Here is a 26,687-nt window from a genome sequence, read left to right as displayed (position 1 = left end):
TGAATTTCAGTATGATTATCCTGAGATGAATTTGGCCCAAACATTCTAAGGGCTGCACCTCCCCTTCCTCTTCTCGAGGGGCAAAAACAGAACAGAAAAATGTTTCTGGAAAGAAAAATGTGTAAGCATAATTCTATTCCTATAAGTAGTTGGGGAGGGGAAAAGAATCACCGATAACCTCTTTTAACATAGCAAAGATGGAATATTCACATAATGACAATGATTTAAAGTTTTCTTTCAGTGATATTTTTGCTTCTCTTAAGGAGCAAAACATAGTTTTATGTCGGGAAAGGCGCGGGAGACGAGCTCATGATTTCATGATCGGCAAGCCTCGATTTTATTGTCTTTTCATCTCTTATTTATACAACACTTAAACAGCTCATACATATTGCAAAACCTGAGCTCATGATTGGTCATCTTCTCTCGTGGGAACAACACACCCCGCGGCGATGGTTTCCTCATTCCAGTCTGCTCTGGCTTGTGTCCTGTTGGACACCCTGTTGATAAGAGACCCCTTTTTCCATGACAGGCTGACTCCTACATCCTGCAAGGCTCTATCTTATCATGTCCTCTACTGCGCAGCCATTCCTCAGATAAGCTCTCTACACTTCCCCCGTTTTCTTTATGTGCTATCATGCTCAGAGTTGTTGTTTTTAGCAGTACCCTCTTGATACAAGTTAGAGCACAGCTGAACAGGACTAATCCTACCAAAACCATGATCAATAAGAGAAACAATGTTTTTACCATGCTTCTTACCCAACCACCCAATCCCAGTTCACTGACCAGCCCATCTAGGCCAAAGAAACCTGTATCTTCCTTAATTTTTTGAGAGTGAATTATAAGCTGTTGAATCTCTGCATGAATAGAGCGAGAATGATCATTTAGATCTATGCAGCATAGTCCCTCAAATTCTTCACACCCGTGTCCATGAGCTAACAACAGAAAATCAATAGCAGTCCTATTTTGTAATACAGCATGTTGGACTGTGCTTAAATCATCTGCTAGCGCGGACAGTACTCTACTTGTTCCATTTGCTTGCTTCACTACTCAGCAGCTTAATCTCTCTATATTGCGATGAGCTCGAGCTGCTTTCCTTGTCTTTCTTCCGGCGTCTGTGAATGCAGTAATGGCATTGCGGATAGGCTTATCTTCTCGCAAGGGTTTTGAAATCCAGTTTCATGCTCCTATCCACTGTAATGCCTTGGGAAACAGGGGACCGGTCTGAATTTTGGCTCCTGAGGACAATAGAGCTTCCGTGAGTAATGAAGAATTTAGCAAGTACCAGTCCAAGGCAGGTTTTTCCATTGGGAGATTGATGCACTCAGGTTCTTGTCCTCCAATTTCCAAAATGCGCAAACGTCCTTTCTTAATTAAAATAGCCAAATTTTCAAGTTTTGTGGTAATAGTTTTTCGTTGCTGCAACTGTGGTGATATCCATTCTAAAACCGCCAGCTCCCCATTTTCTTTAGCTGCGTAATTGCGCCGAGGTGGTGAGTTTCAGAATTCCAAATAGTAAGAGAGAGGGGGATGTCTGGATTAAGACGCGAAACAAAACCGTCTGTGATACAGGTGGTGATTTGTTGTAGAGCTTCTTGCTGCTGCGGCGTTAGGTGTACCGGTGCGCATGGATCTGATCCTTTTAGTAAGGGACGGAGCTGATCTAAAAGAACATTAGGGATTCCTACTATTGGCTTTAACCACTGCAGATCACCTAACAGTTTTTGAGCGTCATTTAAAGTGGTGATTGAGGCTTGGATATGCAGTTTTTGAGGCTTCACTCTTTGATTGGTGATGACCCATCCTAAATACTTCCACAGGGAGGATATTTGAATTTTGTTAGCAGCTATTACTAAAGACCATTCTTGAAGAGAGGAGGTAATAAGCTGAATTTCTGTTTGGTCAAAAGGCTCCTTCTGCGCAAACAAAATATCATCCATATAATGATAAATGATGGTCTGAGGTAACTTTTGTAGCAGTGGCTGCAATGCTGCATCGACATACAATTGACATATGGTGGGAGAGTTGCGCATTCCCTGCGGCAATACGGTCCACTCAAAACGTTTGTCTGGTTCACCACGATTAAGAGCAGGCAATGAAAAGGCAAATCGCTTCGTATCATCTGGATGTAGTGGAATTGTGAAAAAGCAATCTTTCAAGTCAATAATAAGAAGAGGCCAATCTTGTGGCAACATTGCTGGATTAGGGAGTCCTGGCTGCAGCGCTCCCATAGGCTCCATACGAGCATTGACAGTTCGAAGGTCTTGTAGCAGACGAAACGTGCCATTTTTCTTTTGGATGACAAAAATTGGGGTGTTCCATGGGCTTGTCGACGGCTTAAGATGTCCTTGTTGAAGCTGCTCATTGACTAGAGCGTGTGCTTGAAGCAGATTTTCCCATTTTAAAGGCCATTGCTTAACCACCACAGGGTCGTTGTCAGTCCATCTTAGTGGTAGTGGGAAATTCCAAGCAACGGCCCTTAGCAGAAATGGCGATCATCGGTAAGCACAAAACTCATTTGGGCCAATACATCTCTTCCGATGAGGCAGTCAACTGTGGGGGGTAGAGGGGCGATAGAAAAAGTTGCGGTAGTTTTCTTGCCCTCAATTTCTACAGTTATCAGCGGAGATTTGTGTGCTAGTTTCATTCCTCCGACACCAGTGATGGCTGTCATTGCTGGCAGAAGAGGCCAATGTGAGGGCCATGTGTTCACATCGACAATGCTGGAGTCTGCCCCTGTGTCTAGGAGGCTCTGTAACGTGATTGTTTCTCCTTTATAGGTTAGGGCACACGGCTTCCGTGGACGGCTATTAAGATCCATGGTGAGCAAGGTTAGTTCCCCAGTTGAGCCGCAGCCTGTATGAGCGTTTGGTTGAGCCTGCAAGGGTTGCATGCCTTGTGTGGCTTGAGGCAAAGGTACAAACTGAGCTAGTCTTTGGCCTTTGGGAATTCTTACAGGTGGATAAACAGTATAAGCTAGTATGAAGATATCACCCTGTGAGTCAGCGTCCACCACGCCTGGTTGAACGAACAGTCCTAGGGCAGTGGCAGATGATCGGCCAAGAATCAAGCCTCCTACTGGTGTACCATTGAGGCAGATGGGTCCTGTTAGTCCTGTAGGGATGTTATGGATTTCAGACGTCAGGAGATCACAGTCTACTGAGGCTGCCAAGTCCAGGCCGATGCTGCCACCTGTTGCTGGCTGGAGGCAGGGCAAGGGTTTGCAGCTGCTACTTGTGTCCCTGCGCGGCTGCTGGACGCGCTGCTCCGGAAGTTTCCCTGCTTCTTGTTACGGCAGGCATTCGAGTTATGCGTGTTGGATTGGCATTTGTTGCACCAAACTCCGGATGCTGAGCACTCCCGACGAATGTGGCCCGACTGGCCACATCGATAGCATCTCATTCTGTTTCCCCCTTGAGGCAACCGGGGGCGCGTGGCTGCTGCTTGGAGGGGAGCAAGGGCGGCCATTACCTGCATCTGAGCACTAGCTGCTTGTTCCTTCAATCCCTCCCCCAGCTTTTCTAACGCGTGGACTAAAAAGGCTTGAGCACCTGTGGGCAAGGTCGCAGCTTTATCTAGTAATGCCTGAGTGGTCCAATCACCAGGTATAGAGGTAATCAAAGATCTGGTGGTAGGGTTGCTATTTTGCAAAATGCACTGTCTTAAAATGGCATCTTGCATATGGTCGGGTATCCCTGCCCTAGAGATAGCATCCATAACCTTATCAACAAAGGAGCTTAACGATTCATCACGACCCTGCTTGATGCTCATATATAGGGGGGGTCCCTCCCAATGTCCTGACTTTATCTATTGCTCTCTTAGCTACTGCCATTGCCTCCCTAAGTTTATGTGGCCCTAGTCCAGCTTGAGCTTCAACTCTGAGATATGGGCCCTGTCCCATAAGCTCGTCTACAGTAAGGCCTGTTAAGGGGTCCCCTTGGGGTCTGGGGAGATTAGCGCTACTTGCCGCTTCCTCTCTCCACCTTGCCTCAAAAAGCAATCTCTGAGAGGGGGTGTAAATGAGTTTCGTGATGGCCAGGATATCGGCAGGCAGAAGAATGTGGGCATTAAAAAGATAATCTAACATCTGCTTAGCTGGTTCACTAGACACCCCAAAGTTACTGACTGTTGCTCTCAGCTGGGACAGGAGTTTCCAGTCGAGATGGGCAAACTGCGCGTTCTGACCCCCTTGCGCATTAGTAGTGAAAACAACAGGGAAAGCCATCGCTTCTTGTGCCGCTGCTAGGAGCTCGGAATCTCCCCTTTCCATGCCGTCTCGGGCAAGCGCCTGCCACAACTCTCTCCTCCTTGCTGCCATAGCCTCCGCCGGGTCAGATTCTGCTCCAGGGACAGGCTTCGTGGCATTAGAGGGGTCGGGCGGCAGCGGCGGGCGTGAGGGGGTTAATGCAGAAGCGGCGATTGAAGCGGAAGGCGGGGGAGCAGGCAGGGGGGTAGGCAGCGCGGGGGGTTGACTGTCAGCGGGGGGTGGCTCTGGCGGAATCTCAATAGTGGCAAAGGCGGGGGGGTTAGGGGCTGTAGGGAAAACCGAGGAGTCATAATTTTGGTTATGCGAGTGCGCAGCCTTAATACCTAAGACTGCTCGCTTCTCTGCCTGCACTAACAGTAGCTCATTATGAACTGCTTTCCAAAGTTTGCTTATTTTCTTGGCTGACTTATCATCGTCTAAAACAAGGCTAAAAAGTTCATCCCCGTACCTCCGCCATTCTACTAATTCGTGAATGCTGTGGGGGTAGGGAAAGAAGCCATAGGAACGCGAGTGAGTTAGTAGGGAAGGGAGGTCTTTTTCTAAGTTAAAAGCTTTAAAGTAAAGCATAAGAAGAAAAGCTTTAAATAAATCCTGTGCTGCTTGCCTATTCATACTTACGACGGTACCGTTGCTAGCCCTCCAGGCTTCGGCAGCACGTATCAGCGAACCCACCGGTGTGGTCGTTCGGGCACGGAGACGGGAACACAGTTGTCCTCCGCTCTTATTGCCATCCCTCTAGCTGCAGGACCTGAACCCAACGCACCTTTCCTTGTGGAAGTGGGGGTAGGGGGGGGTCAATGACGTGCCTTCTGTTCGGGCGTCAGATGTCGGGAAAGGCGCGGGAGACGAGCTCATGATTTCATGATCGGCAAGCCTCGATCTTATTGTCTTTTCATCTCTTATTTATACAACACTTAAACAGCTCATACATATTGCAAAACCTGAGCTCATGATTGGTCATCTTCTCTCGTGGGAACAACACACCCCGCGGCAATGGTTTCCTCATTCCAGTCTGCTCTGGCTTGTGTCCTGTTGGACACCCTGTTGATAAGAGACCCCTTTTCCCATGACAGGCTGACTCCTACATCCTGCAAGGCTCTATCTTATCATGTCCTCTACTGCGCAGCCATTCCTCAGATAAGCTCTCTACAGTTTTAAAATAAATATTGCCTTTCTCAGTATTTGATGTGTCATACATTATACAGGTACAATGCAAGGTACCTAGAGCAGCTTATGACACTAGAAATATTATGACACTTTCTGTGTTGTATTTCCAAATAGTTCATGGTTTTCCCCCATACTCTACAGCAATAAGGAGATATGGGAGCCCTTTCAAAATGGTCTTGGCAATAATTTTAGCTGTTTTCATTAATAGAGTACTCTTAAAGAAATGTCTACTCTCTCCATATGCACCCACAACTACCACTGGATTTTGCAGGAGTTAGATAAGCATATAAAGAGAATAAATCTTTAAGGCAAGTATATAAAGAGAAAAAAACTTTAAAAGGAGCAGTTTATAAAGATAACAGCTGCTGTTAGGCATCCATTCAAACAAAACACAGTAAAATAAAACAGTTAGTGGCATTTCTATAGTAGAGTACTGTATTGTCAAATGAAAGTATAGGGTTAACTGAGAGTTGTATTTTTCTGCCCTCATACCCCTGCCACATTACACAGGCCGATTTCTATTTTTTCCACGTAAGTAAACAATAGAGCTAAATACACGTGCTGTCAGTAAATGACTGAGATGTTGTGACTTTCTTTGCTTTAAGTGTCTGCTTGAATTATACACTGGGAAAAGTGCATCTTATATTCAAAAGTATAGTTAATACAAAGACAAATTGAAAAGACACATTTACTTTAATGGGTTGTCTTGAGTATAAATTCACCTTGTTTTTGTGTATCAATCAGATGCTATTAGTAATGAATGCAATGTTTCTCTTAACTGCCTTTTTAAATGAAGGATCATTCTGAGATAGAAGTAACCCCACTTTTAAAATGTGCTATGGAGTTCTAACTTGAGAATTATTTAAGTAACTCAGAACATGGGTTTACTCAAGAAATTTTAAATACAAGCAGCATTACATTGTTCAACAAAACATGTCCATGACAGCAATCAGAAAGACCTTGGAATCACACTACTGTGGTGTCACAGGCCAAACCATCCAGTCAGACATATATACAACCGTGTCAATGCTTTCAATTTCAAAAGAAAGTCATTGTCTAGACTAATCACCATCCCTTCACTAATTCCACAATCCACTTGCTTAAGATCGTTGTTACTAGCAACGGGTGAGTAAGGGGTCACAGAGTACTTATTTTTTTTTAAACTTCAGCTACATGTGATTTCAAACTGTGAATAGAAACTGTGAACACCATGGCAGTGGACTGCTCTTGCATTATTCACCATGTCCTTGTTGTGTCTCTCTTCCTCACTCCCCTCCCCAGGCCAGTTCTGCCTTCACAAGGAGCTGGACTTTTTGGATCGCTTGATCATGCTGGGGTGAAACTCGGTGTGGCGCCGGGCATGCTTTGTCAGGTGGTCGCTCGGCATGAACCGCTTCTTACAGAGGGGGCATGGAAACTGTTTTTTGTGGGATGTGCCCAGCCCTTGCCCTGGAGGGATCTCTGCTGAGACAAGAGATTTCCCAATCGCCCAGCAGGACTCCCTGAAAAGGCAGCCACTTCTTGGTCATGGCGAGGAAAAGTGGACCCACAATCCTTTGAGAGACACTATGCAGATCTTTCTGTAACCCATTGGTCTGTCCCAGACCCTCTGTAACCCATTGGTCCCCTGCTGATCCCCTGTATCCCTATAAAAGGGAGCCCCCTGGCTCTGTGAGAGGGAGAGCTCGTCCCTGGCTTTCCCCTTCGCCGGAGGGAACCAACAATAAAGCTACCTCTGTGCGGAACCAGCCACACGGGCCTTCTCGTCTCTCTCTGGTCTGGTTTGGCCTGGAGGCTGCCCTGCAGAGCTGAGCTGGAATCACAAGCTGAATCACTAAAGAGCTGATAGCCTCTGCAAGGGCCCTCCTTTGCCAGCAGCTGAGAGGAAGACACTGGGCCTCGGGAAGGCGATCCCTTTCGGGACCATCTCTCCGGACCAGTCACCTCTTCCTGGGTCAGAGCCACGGACCCCACCACCAGCTGAAATAACTGGCGCCCGAACAGCCTTGGACCCTTGGACTCCTGGCCTGAGCTGCGTCTTGATCACCAAGACAGAACCAGCCGTTCGTGTGCTGACCCTCTGAAGATAGGCCTACGTTTTAGCAGGACTTTTGGACGAGGACAGTTCGAGACCCTCACCTCCCACCAAGGACTGAAGTCCCTGAGGATCGAACTGCCAGACCACCCCCCCAGCAGACCTTTCCAGGAGCCAGCCCCACCAGAAAACAGGATTTGTAAGTTTAAGTTTGGGGCTCTCCTTCTTTTGCGCGCATTTTACTTTTGGTTTGGTTTTTTTTCTCTTTTTCTGCTGAAGGAGGGACTAAAATGGGACAAAGGCAAGCTAAACCCAGCCTTTCCCATTCTGAGAGAGACCTATACCCCTTTCTTCTGACCCTTCTCTTAAAATCTGACTTTAAATTCTCCAAAGGTATTCTTTCTAAGAAAAACCTTAAATCTTTCAGTAATTGGATAGCTCTAAATTTCCCTGATGCTACTACAGATTCTGTTCTTTCTGATTCATTCTGGGACAGTGTGGGAAACAAACTGTACTCTTCTCAAGCCTCGGGAAACCTCTCCGTTTCCAAATTCATTCCTTTATTTCATTTACTGGTTAAAACGTGTCGTGCGAACCCCCCCCCTCAGCCAAACCCCTTCTCTGCCCTTCCCCCCTCCCACCCCCCCTCTCCGCCTCTGGAAACGGCCAGCCAGAGCGCGGACTCGGCCAGCCGCCCTGACCCTGGCCTGGCCGGGGCGGCGGCCCCCCCACTTCCCTTCCCCGACCCCCTGTTCCCGGCGGTCCTCCCGTGCCCGCCCCCCCCCCCGCTCGCCCCCTCGGTTCCGCTGCCACCCCCCAGGCAGCGCGCGCGGGATCCATCCCAGACCCATCCCCGCTCCCCGGGATGGATGCCTCTGACCCCGCCCCAGCCCCGTCTCCCTGTGCCCCTGGTATCTCGCAGCCCTCCCCGCACGGCACCACCCTTCCCCCTCTCGCATCGGCCCGCGGTGCCTCCGACCCCCCCCACCCCACCGCGTCCCAGCCTCCTGCCGTATCCCTGCCACACGCGGCCCTGTTCTCCCCCCACCCCAGCACGGCGGCCCCGTCCCAGCGAGCCGCCCCGCCGCCGCTGCCCCCCCCTGCACCCACGGAGCAGCCATGGTACAACACGGGGCCGGTCCCGCAGAGCCCCGCGCACACACTGTGGGGCCCGGAACAGGCGTCACGCCCCCCGCCAGCATCTGCCCCTCTCGCCGCTGGCGGGACCCAGCTATCCGCGGCACCGCCCCAGGCTATCGCCCATAGACCCTGGCAGGCGCCGGCACACCCGCTCCCACCCCCAGCTGCATCTTGCGCAATTCCTGCTGATGTTCCCCCTCTCCCTGCACCCCCCCCTCCCCCTACCACGGGTTCTTGCGCAATCCCCATTCCCCCCGCTGCTGCGCTAGAGCCCACCGCCCCCCCACACCCTCCTTTCGCCCATCCCGACTCCACATGGAATTGCGAAACCGGCACTACCTGTAACCCGACCTCTCCCCAAACGACCTGCTGCTGTACAACCTCTCCACCCCCATGCTGCCATAACGGGACCCCTTCCCACCCCTCAAACCACCCCCGACCCTCCGCTATTCCCGACCTAGGTAAAGGAAAGTCGGCATTTCAAAAACGCCGCGCTACGCCCCCTGTATCCCAGCCCCGCCCTGCCACAGCTTATTCCTCCTGTTCAGATGACAGTAGCAGTGGCTCTGACTCTGAATCGGAGGACCGATGGGCACAGACACGCAGGGAAGCGAACCGGGAGGGAGATTGGGAATTGGCTCAGAAAATTTCAGCCTTTCCAGTCATTATAGGGAGAGGGAGGAGGGGTGGTCCAACTACAAAAATATGGGAACCTATCCCATACAAAGAAATCAAAGAGCTTTGCAAGGCAGCAAAAGAACATGGGAGAGGGTCACATTTCTTTAGAAACCTCTTGGAAGCCACTTTCTCTGCCTATACATTAGTACCACATGATATTAAAAACCTTATTAATTGCATCCTTTCCCCTGCTGAATATATGTTATGGGAAAGGCATTGGAAAAGACATTTAAAAACATTGTCTGACACTTATGCTAAAGATGTAAATCAGACAGATTGGACAATAGGACAACTGGCTGGAGAAGGTGACCTCCAAAAACCCCTAGATCAAGCTACAACCTTACCTGAAGTAGCATTACAAGACATAGCTACTGCAGCTAAGACATCACTGTTTCTTACCCCTGATGATTCTGTTCCTACACAATATTTCTCTAACATCAAACAGTCAGCAAATGAAAGCTTCATTCAGTTTGTTGATCGTTTAAAAGCTAGCTTAGAAAAACAGATAGAAAGTCCAGATGGACGAAAGGAACTTTTGGGCAAACTTGCCATGGTAAATGCTAATGAACAATGTAAGAATATCTTGAGGGCCCTACCCATGGACACAGAACCTACAATAGAACAAATGATAGAGACCTGTACTAGACACACATCCACAGAGAACACAATGACCCAAGCAGTTGTAAAGGGCATCACAGAGGGAGTTTCTGGTGCATTTGCTGCAGCAGTCTCTAAGGAGAACACCCGCTGTTTCTATTGTGGTGAACTTGGACACTTTATAAAGGACTGCCCACAAAGGTCACCCACCCAGGACCGTCGTGCTACCTACCAAAGGCACCAGAGACAGCAACAGCACCAGCAGCGTCCAAAAAACTTCTATCGGAGCGCGGTGTCAAGGCCCCGTGCCCAGACAACAAATCAAAGGCCATACTACCCCGCCCCGGCTGTGAACTCCACATCGGACCACCGAGAGCAGACAACTGGACCTCACCCGGCACCATCATCCCAGGCGATCCCAGAACACATGAGAAGGATCCAACACACGGAGCTCTACCAATCGGGACCAGACGCCAACTGGTAACATCACTGCCATTTAACTTTGTTGACAAGCGTTTTTATCGTATTCCCACAGGAAAGTATGGACCGCATGACGGCCCATGGGACATTCTTATCCTAAGCGATACCATCCATGGTTCAGAACAACTCTTTGTATTACCTGAGATACAAACAGTGCAACCTGGACAAGAGATTCTTGTCCAGCTTTGCTGCACAGACATACCTTTCTTTCTCCAACAGGGAACACCAATTGCCCAAGCCTTTTTACTTCCACAGAACCGCCCAGAACAGCTTCCTCTCAATCCTATGGCAATGTGGATGGAGATTGTGGGCTCAAACAAACCGACCATCGAGTGCAGCTTGTTCTGTAAAGGAGAGAGGGTCTACCGCCCAGGGATGCTGGACACCAGAGCAGACGTGACCATCATCGCCCGCTCCGAGTGGCCAGGGAATTGGGAACTGGAGCCAGTGGCAGGTATGATCTCCGGGATTGGTGGAGTTGCAGTGTCCATGAGAAGCAAACGAAATGTTGTCATTGAAGGACCTGAGGGCAGGATAGCGACCACCCGACCATTCGTGGTAAGAGCCCCCATCACCCTATGGGGCAGAGACCTTCTATCCCAATGGGGTGCCACTCTTACCATTCCCAGCCAGGATTTCTGACTGGGGCCACTGAGAAACGCGCACTGCCATCTACTCCCCCGCTCACCTGGAAGACTGACAACCCAAAATGGACAAGGCAGTGGCCCCTTGAAAAAGAAAAACTCAGCGCGCTGGAAGCCCTGGTGGAAGAGCAACTTGCCAAAGGTCATATCACCGAGACCACCAGCCCTTGGAATTCCCCTGTCTTTGTGCTGAAAAAGCCCGGTACAAACAAATGGAGACTACTCCATGACCTACGAAAGATCAATGAGGTCATTGAAGACATGGGCCCCCTCCAACCCGGCCTGCCATCACCATCGATGCTGCCCCGAGACTGGATGCTGGCCATCATAGACATTAAAGACTGTTTCTTTAACATCCCGCTCCATCCCCAGGACGCACCACGGTTCGCCTTCTCCGTCCCCTCTCTTAACGATGAAGCCCCACTCAGAAGATACCATTGGCTCGTCCTCCCACAAGGCATGAAGAACAGCCCGACCATCTGCCAGTGGTACGTCGCCCACATTCTGTCCCCCATCAGGAGCCTGTTCCCAGAGGCAATCATTTACCACTACATGGATGACATACTAATCTGTGCATCAGAAAAGACTTACTTGGACAGAACTCTTAAAAAGACAATTGAGGCCATAGAAGAAGCAGGATTTGAGATTCGTGAGGACAAAGTGGAGTACTCCAGCCCATGGACTTACCTCGGCCTCCAGATCCGAGAGAGAACCATCGTACCCCAGCAACTCGCCATCAAAAAGGACCCTAAAACCCTAAGGGACTTACACAGCCTGTGCGGATCCATAAATTGGATACGCCCCCTACTGGGAGTCACAACAGAAGACCTTGCTCCTCTCTTCAACCTCCTCCACGGCAGCAAAGATTTGGATTCTCCATGCGCCCTCACACCTGAAGCCCGAGATACCATCGCCAAAGTGCAGGAAGCCCTGTCTTCACGCCAAGCCCATCGCGTTGAACCCAGCCTGCCTCTTCAGTTTGCAGTTTTGGGTAAAGCTCCCCGCTTCCATGGACTGATCTTCCAATGGGACCCTAAACTCAGAGACCCTTTGCTGATACTTGAATGGGTCTTCACAAGCCATCAACCTACAAAGACATTAACCACCTTCCAAGAAGTAATGGCACATTTAATAAAAAAGGCCAGAACTCGTCTCCGCTCTCTTGCAGGGTGTGAGTTCACATGCATATACTTGCCATTGACCACTGGAGATCTGAAGCTGTTGCTCCAGACTAATGAGAGCCTCCAGTTAGCCCTAGATAGCTACACAGGCCAAATTTCCATTCACATGCCAAAACATAGACTTTTCTACCGCGATGCAGCTTTTAATTTGATTCCAAAATTAATCCAAAGTAGAAAACCTCTTAAAGCTCTGACCGTCTTTACCGATGGGTCAGGTTCGTCACATCGATCTGTCCTGACATGGAGACAACCCAATACCCAAAAATGGGAATCTGATATCCAAATAGTAGAGGGATCTCCACAGATTGCTGAGTTAGCAGCTGTTGTCAGAGCCTTTGAGAAGTTTAAAGATGAACCTTTTAATTTGGTCACTGATTCGGCTTATGTCGCTGGTATAGCTATGAGGGCTGAACATGCTTTTCTAAAGGAGGTCTCCAACAAAAAATTATATCAATTGGTTTCTACATTAATCCATTTAATCTCACACAGAAAACAGCCTTGCTACATTATGCATGTGAGGTCACACACCGACCTCCCTGGTCCCATCGCTGAAGGGAACAGGAGAGCAGATGCACTGGCCATGCCAGCAGAGACTGCAAACGTCCCTGACATCTTTGCCCAGGCGAAGTTGTCACATGCATTTTTTCACCAAAATATTCCTGCCCTCGTCAGAATGTTCAAGCTTTCAAAAGATCAAGCAAAAGCGATCATTGCAACGTGCCCGAACTGCCAGAACTACCAAGTACCATCTATGGGTACCGGAGTCAACCCCCGTGGTCTGAACAGCTGCCAATTGTGGCAAACTGATGTAACACACTTCCCATCCTTTGGGAGATCCAAATATGTGCACGTGTCAGTTGACACATTTTCTGGGGCAGTGTTTGCATCAGCCCATGCAGGGGAAAGTGCCGTCCACGTCACCAAGCATTTCCTCCTTGCCTTCGCCACCCTGGGAGTCCCTGAAGAAATCAAAACAGATAATGGGCCTGCCTACACCTCTCATAAGCTAAAAGATTTCTTCAACCAATGGGGAATAAAACACAAGACAGGCATACCTAGCAATCCCACAGGACAATCCATCGTAGAAAGGACCCACCAAACCCTAAAAAGAGTCCTCAACCAGCAACGGAGAGAAACAGAAATCTTGTCTCCTGTTGAAAGACTCTGTAAGGCTCTCTATGTCATTAACTTCCTAAATGGTACATCGTCAGAGCCTGACCCCCCAGTACTCCGCCACTTCTCAAACTCAACCCAAGCTAAGCTCACAGAGAAGCCTCCAGTGCTGGTAAAGGACCCTGAATCACACAAGGTCTCTGGGCCTTTCCAATTGATTACCTGGGGGAGAGGCTACGCCTGTGTCCAGCTACCATCCGGCCCGAAGTGGTTCCCAGGAAAAAGTATAAAACCATACTTAGGCCCTACAAACACTGCTACCACAAAGAACTCTCCTGAGACAAATACAGGACCTCCCCAAAACCAGACCAGCTCGGCATGGAGACGAAAACGTCGCCAGATGCCCACCAACCAGGAAAAAGATCGTCCCACCACAAGGCAGCAGACGAAACAGAAAGCTGAACAAGAAGCTACAGCAAAAAGTCAGGCCGTAGGCCAGACACAGCCTGAAAAAACTGATTCTTAGTTTATATGTTGTCACCCCTTGTTACCCCAAAATACCCCCTTCCCTCAACCTTTGTCAAACCTCCCTAAACCCCAAAACCTCCCCTCCCACCACAGAGCTAACAAATCTTGCTTATATTCCCTCTCAGAAGCCCCATCCCTGCCCAAAGATGAAATGTATCTACGTTGATGCTATCCTCACCACAGCCTCTATGACCTAAAAGTAGATGATGACCTTTTTGGACGATGGGGAATAACGGGATGGATTGCATCTTTGATTAAGGGAGTTTTGTGGGTATTCATTGTAATTATTACTGTGTTACTTATGTTCTCTTGCCTCCTATGGTGCTGCAGAAAGACTGCTGGGAATGCCTTTTTAATAAATACAGAAGGGGGAGTTGTGGGATGTGCCCAGCCCTTGCCCTGGAGGGATCTCTGCTGAGACAAGAGATTTCGCAATCGCCCAGCAGGACTCCCTGAAAAGGCAGCCACTTCTTGGTCATGGCGAGGAAAAGTGGACCCACAATCCTTTGAGAGACACTATGCAGATCTTTCTGTAACCCATTGGTCTGTCCCAGACCCTCTGTAACCCATTGGTCCCCTGCTGATCCCCTGTATCCCTATAAAAGGGAGCCCCCTGGCTCTGTGAGAGGGAGAGCTCGTCCCTGGCTTTCCCCTTCGCCGGAGGGAACCAACAATAAAGCTACCTCTGTGCGGAACCAGCCACACGGGCCTTCTCGTCTCTCTCTGGTCTGGTTTGGCCTGGAGGCTGCCCTGCAGAGCTGAGCTGGAATCACAAGCTGAATCACTAAAGAGCTGATAGCCTCTGCAAGGGCCCTCCTTTGCCAGCAGCTGAGAGGAAGACACTGGGCCTCGGGAAGGCGATCCCTTTCGGGACCATCTCTCCGGACCAGTCACCTCTTCCTGGGTCAGAGCCACGGACCCCACCACCAGCTGAAATAATGCAGTGATAAATGTGCTGGAGCAAAAGGGAGGACACTGGCTCTCCCCTAGCAGAATGCTCAAATACCAATCTGTGTTATTAGAACAGGGTGATGTTACTCTAAAGACAACTTCTGTGGTAAACCCTGCAATGTTTTTATCATCCACGTTACTTAACAGTGTGCCTGAGCATGATTGTTTGCAGACAATAGAGGAAACTTATTCCAGCAGACCAGACCTGAAAGATGTTCCTTTGAAGGATCCAGACTGGGAATTGTACACTGATGGGAGCAGCTTCATGAGAAATGGTAGGAAGATGACCGGTTACGCCGTAACCACCTCAGATAAAATCATTGAGGCAAAAGCCTTGCCTCCAGATGTGTCATCACAGAAAGCTGATCTCATTGCACTAACGAGAGCTCTAGAACTGAGCGAGGGGAAGAAGGTGAACATATGGGCTGATTCCCAATATGCCTTCAGTGTTGTTCATGCCCACGGAGCTATTTGGAAGGAACGTGGCCTGCTGACTGCTCAAGGTAATGAAGTTAAGCATGCTAAACAAATTCTTGCACTTTTACAGAGCATTTGGAAGCCTGCGGAAGTGGCTATCATGCATTGCAAGGGTCATCAAAAAGGGAAAACAGCCCCCGAACTGGGAAATGGTTTTGCTGACAAAACAGCCAGGGGGATTGCAGAAAAAGGCATTTTTGCAGTGGTACCACAGAAAGAGATAGATTTGTCATCATTTACCCCAAAATATGACCACAGGGATCACAAATTAATTAAGTTCCTTAAGGCTGAAATCAAAGAAGGTGGTTGGGCTGTTACCCCAGTAGGACAAGTTGTAGTTCCACCCCTGATCCTTCAGGAAATAGCCCAATGAGAGCATGAAAGTACCCACTGGGGAACAGAAAATTTTTTAAAACATTTGAAGAAAGTAGTGATAGAGAAAAGAATGACTGATATTGTACAATCTGTAACAAGCAAGTGTGAAACCTGCTGTAAAAACAACCCTGACACAAGCAAAAGAGTTGTGCTAGGAGTGACAAAGACAGGAGATCTCCCGGGAGATTATTGGCAAATAGATTTTGCTGAGATGCCACGCAAAGAGGAATGCAGGTATATACTAGTACTGGTTGACACCTTCAGTGGATGGCCTGAGGCTTTCCCCTGTCACACCAACACAGCAAAAAAGTAGTGAGAGCTTTGCTCAATCATATAATACCAAGATTTGGGGTTCCTTTGAGAATGTCATCAGATAGGGGACCACATTTTGTTGCAACAGTGGTTGGGGAAGTTAGCAGGATTTTGGGACTTACCTGGGACCTGCACACACCATACAGGCCCCAGGCAAGTGGCAAAGTTTAACGCATGAATGAGACCCTCAAAACCCAGATTTGCAAGATTTGTTAAGAGACATCCATGACGTGGGTTCAAGCCCTGCCTATAGCCTTGCTGAGAGTCCGCATACAGCCAAGGAGAAGGGACAACCTCAGTCCCTATGAAATATTATATGGCAGGACATACCAAGTTCCACATATCCCAGGGCAAATTCATATGAGAGGTAAAAATGATTTGCAGAAATATTTAATGGCTCTGAGTTCCACTTTGCAGAAGCTCCAGAGATTCGTCATGTTATCCAAACCAATAGGATTGGACACACCTGCTCATCCATTCCAGCCTGGAGACTGGGTCTACATCAAGTGGTGGGACAGTGACCCCTTGCAAGCCAAGTGGAAGGGACCATTCCAAGTTTTGCTGACCACTTTTACTGCGGTCAAGGTTGCTGGCAAGGGACCGTGGATTCACTACTCCAGGGTGAAGAAAGCTTCTGCTCCCAAAATCACCAAGGAGACAGAGACTAACACAAATCAAAAAGATGCAGTCTAAACTGTTTTTTACATGTTTGCTGTTTGCCCAACTGGTAACCATGGTTCAGGGTTCACCCCATGATTTGCATAAGACTGTGGTCCAAAATGGGTCCAAAATTCTTAATAAGAGCGATTGCTGGATCTGTACTCAGTTACCACCCCTAGATGGGAAAGGTCACTGGCCATTGATTAGCATTTTAATGGAAAAGAACCGCACTGAAACGTGGGAACCAATTAATAGCACCCTTCTGCCTCCCATTACCCTGAGTGGCCTGGTAAAGTGTGCAAACTATAAAGTTCCTTGAGCAATTGTAAACGCCACAGGAAAAACTGTTCTTCCTTCATATTGTCATCAGACCCATTTCAGGAAAATAATAGACCCAAGAATTGCAGCAAAGATAAAATTGACAGGGTGGAGACTGGCTCAGCCGTTTGGGATGGGGTTGTATTAGATATGTGGTGATAAGGCCTGGAAAGTTATGCCCGTGAACAAAGACCAGGCTTGTGCCATTGGGGCTGTGGTCCCAAATATAACAATATTTGACCATCTTGAAAAACCAAATGAGAAGAGAAAAAGATCTCTTAATCCCCTCATTGAACGTCCCACACTTTTTCATAGCATAATCAGAGCCCCTGTACCCGCTTATGGAGTATTTGAACTGGAGAGAGCAATTGTAAACATCTCGGCCATCATTGAAAGCATTGAGCAGCATACTGCAGATGCAATTTCAGCCTTACAGGAAGAAGTTGACAGTCTGTCCCGTGCAGTTATGCAAAGCAGGATAGCTCTCAATTTCATACTTGCTGCACAAGGAGGTGTATGTGCTATTGTCAATACCTCTTGTTGTTCTTATGTGGACCAAAGTGGAAGAATTAAGAAAGATTTAGATGAAATTTGAAAGAGAACTCAAATTCTACATGAAGTGGCTTCTAGAAATAACACTTTAAAATTTGATCATATTTTTGATACCCTCACCTTATGGTTACCAAACTGGGCCTGAGTAAAAGAAATATTCATAATAGCTGTAATTGTAGTTATTATCTGTGTAATTTCCTGTGGAGCAGCCGGTTGTGTAAACCGGTTCTGTGGGTAAAAAATAGAGTAGAGTAGAGACTAGACAAGGTAGAGTTTTGTTAGTCTCTAAAAGGGGGGAAATGATGCCATGAAGATTTTTGCCTTTTCTTTTATACCCCTGTTGTACCTTTTTGCAACTTCTGTATTCCTAGTGCTTTTTGCCTACATTCTTGGACTTGTTTGTCAAGCTAAGAGACTAAACATTTTAGAAGCTTCATAGGTAGAGATCAGTGTGCCCCAGACCCCAAGGTCCTCTCCAGAACACATTCTGTAAACCAAGATAGAACCATCCAGGGGAAGGTTCCTTGGGGAGGGGGGCTCACTTGAGCCTCTCATTGGGGAATCCTTGATAGATATGCTAATTAGTAAAACCTATAATGTTATACCCAATGTTGGGGGGGAGAGACTCGTCGGGGTGCATCTCGATGCATATGACCTGGACGTGTGCACCTAAGGATCCTTAAAATAAATACCAAGGTAAAATCCCTTTTCCCCTTCTAACTGTGCATGACTCTTGATTTTAAGACCAGGAAAAGGCATCAATAGCATTCAGAGTCATGTAAGGTTCTGCCGTAGTGTGTGTTTCACACAGTTGAAGGGGGTTTTGGCTTCTGCTAGAGGTGAAACTACAACCTGATGGAGTAAGTGACCAACAGTTCTGCAGACACTGACACCATGGCAAGAAATAAAGGTGGCTTTTCCCTTCAGCAACATATTCTCTAGCTTCTAAGCTGTCCTGCAGAAAAGCTTGTATATGCTGGTGTTTATATCCCTTGCCTAAATTTCTTGTCATCCTTTCCTCCCTGTAGGTGAGTGACCATTCCCCTGTACGTGGCCCAGCTGCCTTAAAAAGTTCTGTCGCTCAGATGAGCTTACCCAGCACTACCGAACCCACACAGGTGAAAAACTATTTCAGCTGGTGGTGGGGTCCGTGGCTCTGACCCAGGAAGAGGTGACTGGTCCGGAGAGATGGTCCCGAAAGGGATCGCCTTCCCGAGGCCCAGTGTCTTCCTCTCAGCTGCTGGCAAAGGAGGGCCCTTGCAGAGGCTATCAGCTCTTTAGTGATTCAGCTTGTGATTCCAGCTCAGCTCTGCAGGGCAGCCTCCAGGCCAAACCAGACCAGAGAGAGATGAGAAGGCCCGTGTGGCTGGTTCCGCACAGAGGTAGCTTTATTGTTGGTTCCCTCCGGCGAAGGGGAAAGCCAGGGACGAGCTCTCCCTCTCACAGAGCCAGGGGGCTCCCTTTTATAGGGATACAGGGGATCAGCAGGGGACCAATGGGTTACAGAGGGTCTGGGACAGACCAATGGGTTACAGAAAGATCTGCATAGTGTCTCTCAAAGGATTGTGGGTCCACTTTTCCTCGCCATGACCAAGAAGTGGCTGCCTTTTCAGGGAGTCCTGCTGGGCGATTGCAAAATCTCTTGTCTCAGCAGAGATCCCTCCAGGGCAAGGGCTGGGCACATCCCACACTGCATGGGGTACATACACAACAATGTGCTGCCCAAGGGTGAATTTATGGGCCTCCTGTATCAGAAGGACTGTTGCTGCCACAGCTTTCAAGCATCCTGGCCAACCCTGGGCTACATTGTCTAGTTGTTTTGAGAAATAGGCCACAGCTCTTCGCTGGTCTCCAAGGTGCTGTGCCAGTACCCCCAGAGCAACATTCAGTCTCTCATGTGTAAAGAGTTCAAAAGGTTTCGTCAAGTTCGGCAGCCCCAGAGCTGGGGCTGACATCAAGGAATGTTTCAGCTGTTTAAATGCAGCCCTGGCATTCGCTGTCCACATGATTGTCCCCTTTTCAGCTGCTTTAAGGACCTCAAATAAAGGTCTCACCAGTATATCATAGTTTGATATCCACAGGCGACACCAACCTACCATTCCCAGGAAGGCCTGCATCTCCCTTATGGTATGGGGCTCTGGAAGTCGACAGATGGCTTCCTTCCGTTCTCTGCTGAGTTGTCGATGTCCACGGAAAATTTCCAGGCCCAGGTATACAAGTGTTTCCCTGGCAACTTGTGCCTTCTCTTTCGAGACCCGATACCCACTTTGGCCCAAAAAGTTCAACAGACTTACAGTGAGCATTAATGCAGTCATCTCGTGTCTTGGCCGCTATCAAGATGTCATCAACATACTGGAGAACCGCTCTTTCTGGTTCTTGTTTCCTCCAGTCTTCAAGCTCATTTGCCAGCTGGTTTCTGAATATGGTCGGGCTGTTTTTGAATCCTTGTGGTAAAACTGTCCAGGTGAGCTGGGTCTTCCTCCCTGTTTCAGGATTCTCCCACTCAAAAGCAAAGAGTTCTTGGCTATTCTTATGCACAGGAATGCAGAAAAAGGCATCCTTGAGATCTAAAACAGTGAACCACCCTAATTCATCTGTTAGTGTTGTCAAAAGTGTGTAAGGATTTGCTACCACTGGGTGTATGTCCTCTGTTATCTTGTTGATTTCCCTCAAATCCTGTACCAACCTGTAGCTTTTACCATCAGCTTTCTTTACTGGCTAGATTGGTGTGTTGTACCTGGATTCACACTCCACTAACAACTCAAATTTGAGAAACTTTTATTACAGGTACTAATCCCTTACGAGCTTCCAATTTCAGAGGATATTGTCTTTGCCTTACTGGTGTAGTCCCTGCTTTGAGTGTGATACTCACAGGTTCAGCTTTTTTGGATCTCCCAGGAGAATCATTGGCCCACACTATTTGAATGACAGCCTCTTCAACTTCTTTGGGAATTTTTCCATGGCATTCCTGTACAAGTGTAGCAGCTGCTTCGATTATTTTAGATTCTGGGATTATAACTTTCACTCCCCCTTCCTTGGAAAACTTAATTTCTGCTTCCAATTTTTCCAATAAATCTCTGCCTAACAATTTGGCATGTACAGGAACTGGTGAGTGACCCAGTGTCTTCCCAATTTAAATTTTAAAGGTTGGAGAAAAGGCCTTGTTTCACTTACCCCTGTAGCTCCGATCACATCCACAGCGTCTTGACTCAGTTTACCTTTTAAAGTATTTAACACAGAATATGTTGCCCCTGTATCAACCAGAAATTCAACATCATCATTCCCCAGCTTAGCTACAACCGAAGGCTCTGCTGGGGTAGTTACCTTCAGTCCCCATCAGTCCGTATTTACAGTTAGTTCCGAAACTAGGGGCTTCTTTTCTGCTCGTGATGGACACTCATTTTCCCAGTGCCCCTGTTTTTTGCAAATTGCGCATTAGTCCTCAGATAGGGGAAAAGGGGGACCCCTTTCTGATGTCTCAGATGACTTTCCCTTATCATACTTCTTCTTGTAGTGGGGTTTATGATGTTTATCTTTGTCTGCTAAGTCCCTGTTCTGGTATACCTTCCAGGCTACAGTCAACAATTTACTTATGTCCGGGGGCCCATCTATCTTTTGCAGCTTTTTCTTTATGTCCTTATCAGATTGACCTATAAACAGGTAAGCCAGGTGGATCTGCTGCTCAGGTGAGTCAGGGTCTAAGGTAGTGTATTTTTGTGCAGCCTCTTTAAGCCTATTTAGAAACTCTGTGGGGGTCTCATTTGGATTTTGTTTGATCTCATATAACCTAGCCCAATTCACTGCTTTAGGAACGGCACATTTTAACCCAACAACCACCCATTTTTGGTATCGCTTCAGCTTTTCCATCTGTTCTGGGACATTGGGATCCCAGCCAGGGTTCGCTAGGGGATAGATATCATTAACTGACCCTTGAAGACTCCCAGTTGCAATTTGAGTTTCTATAGCAGATATAGCAGCTTTGTTGACCATTTCTTTCTCTGTTTTATCCAATAATTCATCTAGCATAACATTTAGATCACCCCAATCTGGGTTTTGGGATTTTATGGCCATTTCTACACGCATAGCTACTCTCTCTGGGTTGTCCCTGTACTTCCCAATTGAGTTTTTCCACTGCTGTAATTCTCCGAGAGAAAATGGTGCCTTTATATAAGTGAATCCTTGATTTCCCACAGCCTGTCTGAGAGGTGCTTCTAATACAAGTTCTTCCTCCCCCCCTTTATCTGTTTTGGACCTTGTGTGTTTAGCGACAGGACTGACTGCTCTCATTGCTTCTCGGGCTATCCTGCCCCTTCTTCTACCTCCCTCCCTGTGAGAACCGTCTGTATCAAAATCATCCCATTCGCTTTTAATTGAAATTAGTTCATTGGTTTTAAAACTTGTTCCAGGCAAATGTTGATCAGGAACTGTCTCGCTCTTTGCAGCAGTGGAGGGGTAGGGAGGCAGGGGCTTCAAGCGGGTTCTCCCGTCCCTAGCTCTGCAAGAGCCTCCTGGGTCGGGGCCATCCCATCTGCTCTCAGCTTTAACACTGTCTGTGCCACAGGGTGGGGAGAACGTGCGGCTCCGCCTATCTCTGGCTTGGAAACTTGCGGTTCTCTGTATTGGGGAATGCCGCCGCAATTGCCCGTGTCCATTTCTACCTTCACTTCTGTGTTCAGGGTACTCGGGGAAAGGCGGCCAGCCTGCCCCTTCCCCTCCCCCTTCCCCGTCTCTGCCTCTGGAAAGGTCAGAGGGCGGCGGCCAGTCTGCACCTTCTCTGCCTTTGGACCGGTCAGGGGGCGGTGGCCAATCCACCCCTTCTCCGCCTCTGGGGCGGTCAGGGGGCAGCAGCCAATCCACCCCTTCCCTGCCTCTGGAAAAGTCAGGGGGCGGTGGCATACCTGCTTCTTCTCTGCCTCTGGGGCGGTCAGGGGGCAGTGGCCAGTCTGCACTTTCTCTGCCTCTAGGGCAGTCAGGGGGCGGTGGCCAGTCTGCAGTTTCTCCGCCTCTGGAAAACTCAGGGGGCGGTGGCATGCCTACCTCTTTTCTGCCTCCAGGGCGGTCAGGGGACAGTGGCCAGTCTACATCTCTCCTACCTCTGTGCCCGCCCTCTGCCTCTGACGAGGCTGGGGGCAGGGGGGCCCCGCGCTGCTCCTCCGGCTTGGAGCTGGCCGCCTGCCCCTCCCCTGCCCCCACTCGAACTGCGGCGGGGACAGGGGAGGCGGCGGCGGAGGCGGTGGTGGCGGTGGCAGTGGCAGTGGGGGAGCCACTGCTCCCCCATCCCCCGCCCCACTTGTGCAGGCTGCCTCAGCAGCCGAGTCGGTGGCGGCGGCGGCGGCGGCTGCGGTGGCGGTGGTGGGGGAGCAGTGGCTCCCCCACCCCCCCCGTGTGCGGGCTGCCCCTGCCGTTGAACGGGGGGGGAGACCCCCCCCCATTGCTCAAAGCTGGTGCTTCCATATCTGTATCTATCATATCAATTTCTCTGTCCGTATTAGTATACGAGTCAGCTTGCTGCGGCTTTTTCTTTCCCTTTTTCCTCCTTAAAGTCATTTCCATATTACTTTTGTCTACCACATATGCTTCTTCCCTGTTCAAATACATAGTAAAAAGTTCTGCATATCTTAGTTCATCAAACCTACGTAATGATCTCAATTCTACCATCAGGTCAGTAATGATGTTACTTTCCAAACTCCCATAGCGAGGCCAATTTCCTTGACTTAATTTTAAAGTCGTCCAAACCCATGTGTACAGTCTGATCAATTCTCGGGTGTCCAAAGTAGTTTTTCGCCCTGTCAGCCATCTCCAGTGTTTTATTATCAGCTCAAATGGGCTGTTAGGAGGGATTTTTTCATTCACACCACCCATGTTTGCTCACAGACAGGAAAACTCTGCCAGAGGAAAGCTCTTAACTCTGGAATTCAGCCTGCAATCTGGCCTTGGAATTCCGATTTCCCAGGCAGTTTATCTAGGTTACTACACAAACACTTCAAAACAGCACTTTAAAATACTAAAAAGCAACTAGTTTTAGGAAGCAGTAAATGCGCCCGTGCGAAAATCTGGTCTCAACAGGATTCGAACCCTCAACTTCCCGACGTCCCAACCAACCAAACAACCAACCTCTGAGCCACTCTTGTGGCTGCGTAGGATGCAGCTTCTGGGCTCCTGTGGACTCCACGGAGGGCGTCCCCTCCTTTCCACAGTTTGCAGGGGAAAAGTTTAAGCTTTCCCCTTTTGTGGGCTTCTATGCCCCCAACCTTTCCAACCCCCTCGGAGATCTCCTTCCCTAGTGCTAGCACAGTCTCGGTAATGTCGATCCCCTTTTCACTCACCTCTTTCCGTGCTTCTGCCTTTCTGTGCTGGGTCCTAAAGTCCTTGTCACAGTCTTAGATTGTTGCTCCGGCCCCTCTGTAATTTGCCGGCAAAGAGAGGGGCAAAGCAAGATGTGTTCCCACCCAAGACTGCGAGTTTCAAGGTCTTTAGGGTCCCTTCATGGTCACCACCAACTGATGCCTTTTCCTGGTCTTAAAATCAAGAGTCATGCACGGTTAGAAGGGGAAAAGGGATTTTACCTTGGTATTTATTTTAAGGATCCTTAGGTGTACATGTCCAGGTCATATGCATCGAGATGCACCCCGACGAGTCTATCTCTCCCCCCCCCAACATTGGGTATAACATTATAGGTTTTACTAATTAGCATATCTATCAAAGATTCCCCAATGAGAGGCTCAAGTGAGCCCCCCTCCCTAAGGAACTTTCCCCTGGATGGTTCTATCTTGGTTTACAGAATGTGTTCTGGAGAGGACCTTGGGGTCTGGGGCACACTGATCCCTGGCTATGAAGCTTCTAAAATGTTTAGTCTCTTAGCTTGACAAACAAGTCCAAGAATGTAGGCAAAAAGCACTAGGAATACAGAAGTTGCAAAAAGGTACAACAGGGGTATAAAAGAAAAGGCAAAAATCTTCATGGCATCACTATGATAACAACAGATGAGCTCTGCCTATTCTTGTACATTTTTTATGTTGTGCTCACTTCCATGGTTTGAGAAAGGAACACCACTATTATTCCTCTAATACTTCAATTCTGCTGCATAAAATAATCTGTAACCATTAGAAAAGACGAAAAAAATCTCATCTAGGACAAGTAATTCCACTCTGGGAAGAATTTAGCGGGGAGGAGATTGGGAGACCTGTGCAGCCTCAGGGCTACAAATATGTACAGGAAAAATATTGTGGCTGTAGAGAGAAAGCCTATGCTCCTCCTCTTTTCCTTTCCTTTTTGCCCAGAAATCCAAGCTGGTCCACAAAATAAAGGACTCCCCTCAGTCTTTTAGATGGCTGATTTAAGGGCAAGAAAATTATCTCGTTATTCACAGCTCTATCAATAAACATGTTTGCTATGATGGTAAAGAACAAAACCAAACATCTTTAACTAAAATACACTGCACCTGTGTTTTAAAGCAATGATGTAAGGAGTGAGCAGTATTCACTATAATTTCCCTAACACCCCAAATCCCTTCAGTTCACCTCTGCAGGTTGCATGAGCCTTGCATTGCTACAGACCAAATTCTTTCAGATCTGCAAAGATGACTGTGGTGGGTTGACCTTGGTTGGCTGCCAGATCTCCACCTGGCCACACTCTCATTTTCCCTCCTCAACAAGACAGCGTGAGACAATAAGATGGACAAGCTAATGGGTTGACAGTCAGATTACTTTGTCCCAAAATGACCAGCATTAGGTAGTTTTACCTAGATGAGCAAAAGTTTGCATGCTAAGGCCTCTTAAGCCAGCCACAGCATTGTGATGGCCAGTGAACCTACGTTACAAGGGACAGAGAGTTCTTGATTTACCAAAATATGGGCATTGATCTAATATCAACACCCAACTGAGACAGACAAAGACTCTCTAACAGTTTAGAGTTAAAAAGTGTATGTTTATTCCAGCACCGGGCAGCTGCATGGGGTAGCTCCCTAATACGCAATGCAAAGTTATAAGCTAATACAAAGTCTATTTATTTACAAAACTTTTAAATATTCAAAATACAAATGCATATTTATAACATTGAAACCTCCCATTCTCCGCTTCGTATGGTAATTAGCTTAAAGTCATTAAGCATGTGTAGTATGCTTTCGGTGGTCTCGAAGATAAAGTAAAAGTAGTTTCCCTTGGTTTGACCTTTCTACCTTTCTGGGTTTTGACAATACAAATTACTTCTGGTGACCTTCCAGTTCCTCTCTTCGTGACTTCTGAGTAGGTTCTCAGGCAGGGGAAATTGGTAATTGTCTGCATTTCTTTAGATCTATTTATCAATGTTTCTGTTTTTCATTCTAAGCACAGCTAAACAAATATAAAAGTGACAAGCAATTAGTTATTTAACAATCAGTTACATCTTAAAGCTTATTTCAGGTCCAGCTCTTCTTGACTAATTATTGACTTTTAATTAATTCCAGCTGGGCCATCTACTTTAATTTCAACACAGCTAACCTTTACCTAAAATCTTAATGTTTTTTTTAAAATCCATGTTTCATTCTCAGTAAGACAAGTCCCTAGTACCACAAGAACCTCTTTAGGTTAGGGTGACCAGAAAGGCTTCTCCCAGGATGCATTGTTCTGTTATGGTAATCTACCCCTGTTCGGCTTTCCTGGTTGGCTGTTGGCCCTTGCCCCTCGCCACTCCCCCAGAGCTTCCCCATTGGTCCCTGTTCCCTAGTCCCGCCTTTTCCCCGCCTCTGGATAAAACCCTGAGTTTTCCTGTGTTCTCGGTGTTTTGCCTCTGACTTGCTGACTTCGGCGGGGGGAAGACATGCAGACAATCAATGTGATTGATAAAGCAAGCTTCGTTTATTGGCAATACAGAGGCACTTATATAGTGTGTGAGTACATGCTTATCAGTTCTTTAATTGGTTTAAACTTACAAAAGCGCATTCTTACTTCTACATAATTGGGTTAGATAAAAGACTACATTTGGCAAGCTTCTATTATTTATGTTTTGACTTGAGAAATCAAAGTTCTCCTCCCTTCTCATGGTCAGTACATCTTACCAGCACAGCACTGTACCTCCTTAAAACTCCCTTTTAGTTCTCAGGCCTGTTTCTCACGCAGGCATTTTCTCACGCAGGCATTTTCCCATGCAGGCCTTTGCTCATGCAGGCCTTTGCTTGTACAGCTCTTTTATTGATCTGTACCCTTCATCTTTCAACACCTCTGACCCTTCTACAGTGT

The 26,687-nt window shown here is 47.8% G+C and overlaps 1 pseudogene; it reads right to left on the bottom strand.

The window, feature by feature from the left end:
- Window positions 1–6,725: 6,725 nt before the first annotated feature.
- The window catches only part of LOC138102884 (Krueppel-like factor 9), a 47,657-nt pseudogene continuing 27,695 nt past the window's right edge, over window positions 6,726–26,687 (bottom strand).

Source organism: Aphelocoma coerulescens, assembly GCF_041296385.1.
Source record: "Aphelocoma coerulescens isolate FSJ_1873_10779 chromosome W unlocalized genomic scaffold, UR_Acoe_1.0 ChrW_unloc_scaf_4, whole genome shotgun sequence".
NCBI lineage: Eukaryota > Metazoa > Chordata > Aves > Passeriformes > Corvidae > Aphelocoma > Aphelocoma coerulescens.
The sequence above is the reverse complement of the archived record's forward strand: the minus strand, read 5'-3'. Positions and strand labels throughout refer to the sequence as shown.